This window comes from Perognathus longimembris, chromosome 8 (assembly GCF_023159225.1).
Source record: "Perognathus longimembris pacificus isolate PPM17 chromosome 8, ASM2315922v1, whole genome shotgun sequence".
NCBI lineage: Eukaryota > Metazoa > Chordata > Mammalia > Rodentia > Heteromyidae > Perognathus > Perognathus longimembris.
In genome coordinates, this window is record NC_063168.1 from 7,682,138 (window position 1) to 7,693,340 (window position 11,203).

Sequence of the window (11,203 nt, forward strand, 5' to 3'; positions counted from 1 at the left end):
GGCCTGGGCCAGGCCTCGGCCTCCGTAGTTTCACTCCCTATCTGTTGACTTGGCAGTCTGAGAAGACACTGGAATTTGAGGTTGTCCTGCTTCGTTCAGTTTTCTAGTCCCTGTTTGGAAGAGAAGAGGAGCTTCCTGTGTGTGGCAATGGTGACTCCCTTATTACATAGTGACCCAGGCTTCACGGTCTGTGTGTAAATAATCAAATGCGTGTGTCCGCTAACGATCAACTTTTACTAAAAATAGAATTCAAATGTGAATGAAAAATAAATCACTTGGTAAGATACTGGCTGTGTGTGTGTGTGTGTGTATGTGTGTGTGTGTGTGTGTGTCGTAAGACATTCTATGTAGACCCCATAACTTTGAATTATTAAAACCAGAATTTTATAGAACTGGCATGAAGACTGAACGATTTGACCCATAAAAAGCATGTTAGACATACGTATTTATGTTCTTTGGCATTCATGAAAGGAGAAAATGCTTTTGATTTTTTAAAAAAATCTATCCAAAAGGGTGCACTGAGATGCGATTGCCAATTTAGCTAACTAGAAAACGTCCAAAATGAAGATTTGAATTTTCTCAAGTAGATTTCATGATGCTCCAATAGAAAAGATCCCCAAAATGTCTTCCCTGAGTCAGTCATTTCATTGCTCTGTCTATGATACATGACCTGTAATAGTAAAATCTAATGATACTGGTACTTAGATGGAACAGCATTTTATAGCTGACTTTATGCAAAAGATAGATATAGGCTGTGCTGGACCCTTCATCTCTATCCCTTTGGCCTCTCCAGAAGGCAGAACATAAGGGTCACGAGTATCAGAAACAACCCATTTCTAATGCTTCATGCTCTTTCAGTCTTCTTCTATGTGTGTTCTCTTTCATTTGTATTCTAATTCTTTGGCTATTTTTCTCTGAATGGAACTGACTGCATATATAAATAAACTTACTATAAATATATACTTATATATTATATGTTATATATAGCCATATAATATACATTATGTATAAATATGTCATATATAATATATAAATATGCACATATATGACACATGGACAAAAAAATGGGCTTAAGTTTTAGACTCATGGTTTGACCTGAAAATTCAAGTCTTACCCTTCCAAAGATCTCCTAGATTCCATTATCATTTTGTTCTGTTTTCTTGTCAGATTTGTTTTCACCAACAACCAAGGACACTGATGAGACCTATCTATTAAATGGCATACTCAGAAAGTAGCCAAAATGAAAAGATGGAATTTAGATGCCTGAAACTGTGAGTTCCAATTCCTTTATTTTTATACTGTCTCCCAGAATCATCATGGTAAGTAATTCACAGACTAGAAGGAAAGTTCCAGAATGAATCTTCTGGAGACACATACAGGATGGTACTTGAGGATTTGAAAGGAGACTAAAAATAGCGAAGAGTCAAAAGAGAACTTGAAAAAAAAAAATGGAAAAGAAAAGCCGGATGATCACAAATGAAGAGAAATGCATTCTCTTCACCAAAGATCAGAAGAATAGATGCGGCAACAATCAGATGACTTCATAAACTTAATGTATCACGAAGCCTAACATACGGAAAAAATCCTGACAGTGCTGCTACATGGTGATGCTATTGTCAAGGAGATTGGGAAGATACATTGAATAGGATCCAGAAACCACACAAAGAATGGCAGAAATGCACTATATTTATAGAAAGAAGTGGTAAAAGCAATGACTGATTTCTTAATTGATATGTACAAAGCATTTGACAAGATTTATGCTAAAAAGCACTTAACAAAAATATATGGAAATAACAAAATAAAGACCATATATGAAAGCCCATGGATAATATCATAGTCATCGGTAAAAGACTGAAATATTTTCCTTTCGAGAGCAGAAACAACACAAGAATGCCCATTTTTACCACACTGCAGTGCAGTACTGGACATTCAAGCCAGAGCAAGGAGACAAGAAAACATAATTTTAAAGATCAAAATTTAAAAGGAAGAATTAAAAGTCTCTCTATTTGCCAATGAGATCATCTCATATGTGGAAAACCCTAATGATTATAACAAATAAATTAACTGTTAAAAGTAATTTTAAAAATTCAGTTACTGGATAAAAAACCCAACACATAAAATTTTGTTGGATCTCTAGAGAGTAATCATGAGCAATGCAAAACAGAAGGAAAATAATTTGACTTGCACAGCATCAAAACATAAAATAAAATTCTTGACACCAAACCTAAACAAGGCAATATCTCTACACTGGAAACCACAAATCATTGAAGAAGAAATTAAAGACGCTGCAAATGAATAGGAAGGCATCCTATATCCACAGTTTGGGAGACGATATTGTTAAGATGTCAATAACACCTAAAGCAGGCCATAGATTCAATGTAATCCTACCAAAGTCCCACTGACCTATTTTTCAGAAACAACAACAACAAAAATCCTACAGTTCATATAAAAATCTCAAGGCACCGCCAAGTATCCAAAATGCTTTTGAAAAGGAAGAACTAAGTTGGTAGGTTTATATTTCCTTGTATCAAGGCCTATTACAAAAGCTACTCACATCAAAACCGTATTACAGCCATGAAGACATAGATCAAGGAAACAGAACAGAAAGCCTAGGAATAATCCCTCAGCTGTAGAGTTTCATTATCTTCCACAAGACCATTCAATGGGGGGAAAAATGGCTTTTTCCATAAATGGTAGATTCATATTGATACCCTTCCTCCTGCAAAAGAATAAAGTTAGATAGCTAATGCCATATACAAAGTTAACTCAAATGGATTAATGACCTAAGCATAAAACCCAAAATGCTAAAGCCCCTAGAAGAAAAACACGAGGAAAAGCTCCATGACATGAGTTTTTACAAGGGTTGGTACCTTATGACACCAAAATTACATATGACAAAAGCAAAATGAGATAAATTAAATCAAACTTAAAACCTTTGTGCATCACAGTACACCGTCAACAATGCAAAAAACTACCCTACAGAATATATTTGTAAATCATGTACTTAATGGGTTACTATTCAGAATAAAGAACTTATACAACTCAACACCAAAACAATGCAAATAACTCCTGACCCAGCATGGTGGCTCACACAGAAGGACCATTCTCGCCACTTCTGTGCAACACAGTACTGGATGTTCTGAGATCAGATGCATCGCAGTTCAAGGTCAGCCAGGGGAAAAGTGAGAGCCTGTTTCAACAAGTAATCAGGTGTCATGCTAATACATTCCTGGGTTATCATGTCTCTGGAGGCAGAGGCAGGCGAATCAAGAGTTCAAAGCCAGCGAGACTAATGTTAGTAAAACCTTATCTCCAAAACCAAATATAAGCAAAAATGCCAGGGGCATGGTGCACATGGACACCCCAACATGGAGAAGGCTGTGGATTCACTCACCAGTCTCACACCAAAAGAGAAAATAATGATCTTGAATGCAGTTCTTCAAAGCTAAGACACAGACAATATTTGAATATTGAAAACATGATTACCATTACTAATCATCATAGAAAAACCACAGGGAGGCATCCCTGAATGCCTATTAGGGGATAAATAATAACAAAACTAAAATAAGTGTTGACAAGAAACCTTGTACACTACCACCACAGTGATATAACTATAGACAACAAGATCAAAAAATAAAATTTCTATAGGATCCAGCAATCCCATTTCTAGGATTTCATTCAAAAGACTTGAAAGCAGGATTAGAGGAGGGGAGTGTACATCTATGTTCATGACACAATTCCTTATAAGAGCCAAGAGGTAGAAACATCCCAGATGACCATAATAGGATGAATACGTTAAGAAAATGTGACTTGTACATACAGCAAAACATTATACAGCCCTGAAAAAAATGTGTGCTAAGTGAAATAAGCAGTCACTGAACCATAAATACTAGATGATTCCACTTATTCAAGGCATCAAGAGTAGTCAAACTCACGGTCACTCCAGGTCTAATGGCGGTTACCAAGAGGTGCAGGGAGGGAGAAAGGAAGAATTACTGTCGGGTAGCTACCAAGTTTAAGGTATACAACCTGCAGATATTCTGAAGATCTGACTTATAGCAATATGAGCATGACTAACACTACTGAGTTCTACGCTTGAAATGATTGAGATGTTTAAATTTTGTGCTTTTATGCTACCACCACCTACTTAATTTTTTGTTTTTACTCTTATATCTTCATTTTCCACAGGGGAGGAAGTCGGGACAATGTTCCCAGGTGGTGGTCGAAGGGGGCCAGGGAGACTAAGAGCTTTTGAAGCAGCAAGTGGACAGCAGCGGCCCATGCCCCTCACGGTGAAGCTCAAGGATGAAATAGAGTTGCCAGAAAACAGGTCCTCCTGCTGGGGACCAACAAAGCCCGGAGAGCCAGACGGAGCACCTAGTAGAAGGGGAAGGCTTCTTCCCAAAGATTCCAGTTTCCACTCTGAATGAATCCATGAGAGTACAACAAAAGCTGGGGAAACAACCAAAGCAGGCATTAAAGCGCTTTCCCAGACCTGCACGCAAGGGCTCTCCTTTTTGGTACCAATCCATCATGAATTTTGCATCATCCACTCATTCACTTATGCATTCGCTCACTCCACAAAACGCCCTGCTGCCACTCGGGGCCCCCATTGGAGTTGGCATCTTGGGGACATCCACCAGGTATGTTCTGTGATGCCACACATCTTTGGTTGTGAAGTAGCTTTTGTGGGTGTCTTTTTTGGGGGTGTCTTTTTTTTTTTGCTTTTTAAGCATCAGTAGACAAACACACCAGTGGCTCACACCTCTAATTCTCCATACTCAGAAGGCTCAGATCTAAGGATCTTACTTCCAAACCAGCCAGGAAAGTCCCTGCAATTCTTATCCCTAATTACCTACCCAAAAAAGCCAGAAGTGGAGCTGGGGTTCAAGAGTTGGAGTGCTGGCCTTGAGAGCAAAAGCAAAGGGGCAGTGTTCAAAACCTGAGTTCAAACCCCTCAGTACTAGCACCAAAACGAAAGCAGAAAGCAGAGCTGGTAGTCTGGGATCCATCCTTCATGGCTGTTTACCTTTTGCAATAAGAAGCCAGGGTTTGTACAGTTGTGTGTGAAGATGCCTTCTCCGAAAATAGCTGAGGATGCTAGGGCTTCGCCCCATGAAGGAGAAGGAGGGACTGCAATGGCATGCATGACTCAGCTTAGTGAGGGCTCGTGAATAATCACACAAAGGTAGCTGAGCCAGCAGCAAGCAGGCTGTGCAGTGAAGGCAGGGCAAAGACGTCACTGTAGGAGCACAGTGCACAGATGGATCTGGGCTGACGACCAGGGAAGGAGACCGTGACCTTGAAGAAGGACCAGAGGTTAGTCGGGCCTTTGAGAACTACTCAGAACTCCTGATCAAAGAGTTACTGAAGGACCTGCAGGAGCAGCAGGGAGAAAACGCAGGAGCTTTATTTTGTTTTTAATCTGCTCTTTCTTTTATTATATATATATATTATATTATCAAACTGAATTACAGAGAGGTTACAGTTTCATATGTTAGACATTGAATACATTTCTTGTACTGTTTGTTACCTCCTCCCTCGTTCCCCCCTCCCCCCTCCCCCTTTCCCTTCCCCCTCCTTCATGAGTTGTTCAGTTCATTTACACCAAACAGTTTTGCAAGTATTGCTTTTGAAGTTGTTTGTCTTTTTTTACCCTGTGTGTCTCGATTTTGGTATTCACTTCCAATTTCCTAGTTCTAGCACCAGTATACACGGTTTCCAATATACTCTGATAAGATACAGAGAAAGGGTAGGTACAACCACAGGAAGGTGATACAAGAGGATCATCAGTAATAGAGACTACAGTTACATATGGCACATTGAAAGTAGTTACAACAATTGTTTCCCTAACATGGAGTTCATTTCACTTAGCATCATCTTATGTGTTCATAAGGGTATAGCTATTGGGCTCTTGTGATCCTCTGCTGTGACTTGCCTAAACGTGTACTAATTATTCCCAATAACGGAGACCATAGAGTCCATGTTTCTTTGGGTCTGGCTCACTTCACTTAGTATAACTTTTTCCAAGTCCTTCCATTTCCTTACAAATGGGGCAATGTCATTCTTGCTGATAGAGTCATAAAATTCCATTGTGTATATGTACCACATTTTCCTGATCCATTCGTCTACTGAGGGGCATCTGGGTTGGTTCCAGATTCTAGCTATGACAAATTGTGCTGCGATGAACATTGTTGTGCTGGTGGCTTTAGTGTGATTATGTTTGTGGTCTTTTGGATAGATACCCAAAAGTGGGGTTGCTGGGTCATAGGGGCGTTCTATGTTTAGCCTTCTGAGGAATCTCCATACTGCTTGCCAGAGCGGCTGAACCAGTTTACATTCCCACCAACAATGAAGTAGGGTTCTCTTTTGGCCACATCCCCTCCAACAATTGGTATTGTTAGTTTTCTTGATATAGGACATTCTTACTGAGGTAAGATGGAATCTCAGTGTTGTTTTGATTTGCATTTCTTTTATGGCCAGTGATATAGCGCACTTTTTCATATGTCTCTTGGCCTTTCTCATTTCCTCGTCAGAGAAGTCTCTTTTTAAGTCTCTAGCCCACTTTATGAGGGGGCTATTGGTTCTTTGTGGTTTTGTTTTGGAGGAAGGTAATTTTTTTAGTTCTGCATATATTTTAGAGACGAGGCCTTTGTCCGTTGAATGGCCAGTAAAGATCTTCTCCCAATCTGTGGGCTTTCTGTTTGTCTTGCGAGCTATGTCCTTTGCCCTGCAGAAGCTCTGCAGTTTGATGCAGTCCCATTTGTCTAACTTTCTTTGATTTGTAGCCTTTCTGGGTCTTTGTTAAGAAAGTTCCGTCCTGTGCCAAGGAGCCCAAGTGTTTCTCCTACTCCTTCGATTAGTGTTTTCATGGTGTCTGTTTTGATTTCTAGGTCTTTGATCCATTTGGAATTGATTTTGGTATAGGGTGATATATAAGGATCTAGTTTTAGTTTGTTGCATGTGTTGAACCAGCTTTGCCAGCACCATTTGTTAAAGAGGCTATCTTTCTTCCAGACTGTTGTTTTAGCTCCTTTATCAAAGATTAAGTAGGCGTAGTTCTGTGGGTTCATTTCTGGGTCTTCAATTCTGTTCCATTGGTCTTCAGGCCTGTTCCGGTGCCAATACTAAGCTGTTTTTATTACTATAGCTTTATAATACAGCTTGAAGTTGGGTATTGTAATTCCTCCAGCACCATTCTTTCTGCTTAGGATTGTTTTTGCTATTCTAGGTCTTTTATTGTTCCATATGAATTTCTGGATTGCTTCCTCTATTTCATTAAAAAAAATGGTGTTGGGATATTAATGGGTATTGCATTGAATTTGTAGATAGCCTGTGGCAATGTTGCCATTTTGATTATATTAATCCTCCCAATCCAGGAGCATGGGAGGTTTTTCCATTCCCTTAATTCTGCCTTAATTTCATTTTTCATGTTTTTAAAGTTCTCATCGTAGAGGTCTTTCACTTCTTTGGTTAAGGTATATTCCTAGGTACTTTATGTTTTCTGAGGCTATTGCAAAAGGAGTTGTTTTCCTGATTTCAGCCTTTGTCTTTGGGTCGTTAGCATAGAGAAAGGCCATTGATTTTTGAGGGTTTATTTTATATCCTGCAACTTTGTCAAAGTTTTAGATCAGCTCTAGTAGCTTGGCGGTAGAGTCTATGGGATTCTTTAGGTATAGGATCATGTCATCTGCAAAGTGAGAAAGTTTAACTACATCTTTTCCTATTTGGATCCCCTTTATATTTTCTTCTTGCCTAATTGCTCTGGCTAGGAATTCTAGTACTATGTTGAAGAGAAGGGGAGAGAGTGGACATCTCTCTGTCTTGTTCCTGATTTTAAAGGAAATGGCTTTAGTTTTTCACGATTTAGAGTTATGCTTGCTGTTGGTTTGTCATAAACTGCCTTGATTATATTCAGGAATGTTCCCTGGAATCCCAATTTTTCCAGGGCTTTTAGCATAAATGGGTGATGGATTTTTATCAAACGCTTTCTCCGCATCGAGTGATATAACCATGTGGTTCTTTACCTTGCTCCGGTTGATGTGGTGAATTGCATTAATTGACTTGCGTATATTGAACCAATTTTGCTGCTCTTTCTTTTATTTTGCCTTTTTATGTTTTGTAATGTATACAGTTGGGGGCTGGGAATATGGCCTAGTGGTAGAGTGCTTGCCTTGTATAATGTATACAATTGGGTATTGTAATCATGGAAATATCCAGTTTACAGTTATATAAATATGACTGGCTGGGAGTTAGTTGATGCTTAATTTTTTTTCCTTTTTGTTTGTCTTTCTTTCTGTAACTAGTTGCATGAAGGGATTTCACTTCAACATGTCCGTGTACGTGTGTAATATATCTTGTGTCACCTCTTTTATGATTCTTCCCCAACTCCATCTGTCCCAACTCCACCCAGCCCTTCCAGTTACCATTTCCATCAATATTTATTGATGAGCAATGGTTTTGAAAAAGCTTAGGTCAGTGCTGTAGCCTGTCCACTCCTTGAAAGACCGAGCAGGCCTTACACCTGCTGTCCCCTTTGCTTTCTGCCACAGATAGGTTTGCAAGTGGAGACCCAGCAGCAAGCAGAGCAGGCAGAGGAGACGGAGGACACCACAGTGGAACTGATTCATGGCCCCAGGAAAGACAGGACAGGGAGCACAGGAATTCCCAGAGCTCACTAGCAATGGCAGAACTCGATGCCAAACAGCATTGTCATCAGACTGCTTCCTCTGTGCTTTCCCTCTGTAGCCACATACCCTGTTTTTCCATTCAGGGGATGAAGATGCCTACAGGTAGGAAGGTATCTTTATCCTCAGAGACTACAGAAATCACATCCTTATTGGCTTCTTTTGTTTTTGTTTTTGCCAGTCCTGGGACTTGAACTCAGGGCCTGAGCACTGCCCTGGCTTCTTTTTGCTCAAAGCTAGCACTCTGCCACTTGAGCCACAGCACCACTTCTGGCTTTTTCTAGATATGTGATGCTGAGGAATCAAACCCAGGACTTGATGTATACAAAGCAAGCACTTTACCACTAGGCCATAGTCCTAGCCCCCTTACTTGCTTTTTTAATTCATTCCCTGAATCTGTCTTTTAGATGTGGCCACTCCCTCCACCAGGTACTCCAGGAACCTGGGGCTCATATGCACGTGTGAGCAGACACACAGTTACATACATGTGCAACCTCATGCATGGGCGTGTGTGTACGTTCATGTATAAAGACATGTGCATTGGGGCGCGTGCACACACACAACGCAGACACTTAGGTCCATGAGTCTGAAAGGTATGCATTTATTTCAAGTGTGAATTCATGCCTTGTCTAGATCTGTATTTGGGACTTTGTCATCTTTGACATAAAGAAGGTCCTCAAAATTGTGTATGGCTCATACTATACCAAACCTGGCTCCCCTGGGTGAGAGCGCTGCTGTTTCGAAGGCTTTCCTGAGCCCTGTTCTGTGTTCAAAGCAATGACTAGAGACTGTCAACAGGAGAGGAAGAGAGCTGGCGGTTATGGAGATGCTTCTGCTACTTGGTATGGGGATGGGGTGGCAAGGAAGGCTCACCAGTGTCTACACCTGAAAAGGGCTAAGTGAGGCTGGAACTGTGCCCCACTAGCTCCAAAGGTGATCACAGAAATGAAGGTGAATTAGAGCCAGTGGCTCATGCCTGTAATCCTAGCTACTCGGGAGGCTGAGACCTGAGGCTCACAGTTTGAAGTAAGCCTAGGCAGGAAAGTCCATGAGACTCTTACCTCCCTATTAACCGCCAAAATGCCAGAAGTGGAGGTGCAGATCAAGTGGTAGAGCACCAACCTTGGACACAAAGTGCTCAGAGACAGCATTCAGGCATCCTAGGGTCAAGCCCCAGGACTAGCAGAGAAAGGAATAAAGAAAGAGAAGGAAGGGAGGGAGTGATGGAGGGAGGAAGGAATGGAGGGAGGGATGGAGAGAAAGAGAAAGAGGGGGGGGAATGAAAATGGAACATAGTGTATCCTCATGCTGTATGCTGGTGGTTCATGCCTGTAATCCTAGCTACTCAGGAACCTGAAAGCTGAGGGGTTTGGTTCAAAGCCAGCACAGGCAGAAAAGTCTACAAGAGTCTGATCTCCAATTAACCAGCAAAAAAGCCAGAAGTGAAGGATGGTTCAGGTGACAGAGTGTCAGCCTCAAGTGAAAGATCTAGGCAAGAGCATGGGGGCCTGAGTTCATGCCCCAGTACCAGCTTCCAAAACTAGTAAAAGATAGCCAAGTGCCAGTGGTTCACACCTGTAATTCTAGATACTCAGAAGGCTGAGATCTGAAGATCATGGTTCAAAGTCAGCCTGGGCAGGAAAGTTCATGAGACTCCAATCTCCAATTAACCACCAAAAGAAAAGCTAAGTGGTGCTCGCTTCGGCAGCACATATACTAAAATTGGAACGATACAGAGAAGATTAGCATGGCCCCTGCGCAAGGATGACACGCAAATTCGTGAAGCGTTCCATATTTTTGAAAGCCCACAGACTGGGAGAAGATCTTTACCGGCCATTCAATGAACAAAGGCCTCATATCTAAAATATATACAGAATTAAAAAAATTACTTTCCTCCAAAACAAAACCGCAAAGAACTAATAGCCCACTCATCAAGTGGGCTAAAGACCTACAAAGAGACTTCTCTGATGAGGAAATGAGAATGGCCAAGAGACATATGAAAAAATGCTCTACATCACTGGCCATAAAGGAAATGCAAATCAAAACAACCTTGAGATTCCATCTCACCCCAGTAAGAATGTCATATATCAAGAAAACTAACAATAACAGTTGTTGGAGGGGATGTGGCCAAAAGGGAACCCTACTTCATTGTTGGTGGGAATGTAAACTGGTTCAGCCGCTCTGGCAAGCAGTATGGAGATTCCTCAGAGGGCTAAATGTAGAACTCCCCTATGACCCAGCAACCCCACTTTTGGGTATTTATCCAAAAAACTACAAACAAAATCACAGTAAAGCCACCAGCACAACAATGTTCATTGCAGCACAATTTATCATAGCGAGAATCTGGAACCAACCCAGATGCCCCTCCATAGACAAATGGATCAGGAAAATGTGGTACATACACACAATGGAATTTTATGCCTCTATCAGAAAGAATGACATTGCCCCATTTGTAAGGAAATGGAAGGACTTGGAAAAAATTATACTAAGTGAAGTGAGCCAGACCCAAAGAAACA

General features: G+C 40.9%; 1 non-coding gene across 1 annotated transcript; it reads left to right on the forward strand.

The window, feature by feature from the left end:
• Nucleotides 1-10,379: 10,379 nt before the first annotated feature.
• On the forward strand, nucleotides 10,380-10,486 carry LOC125356976. The gene has a single exon (XR_007212009.1). It is a non-coding gene; the product is annotated as a U6 spliceosomal RNA (small nuclear RNA).
• The last annotated feature ends 717 nt before the right edge of the window (nucleotides 10,487-11,203 follow it).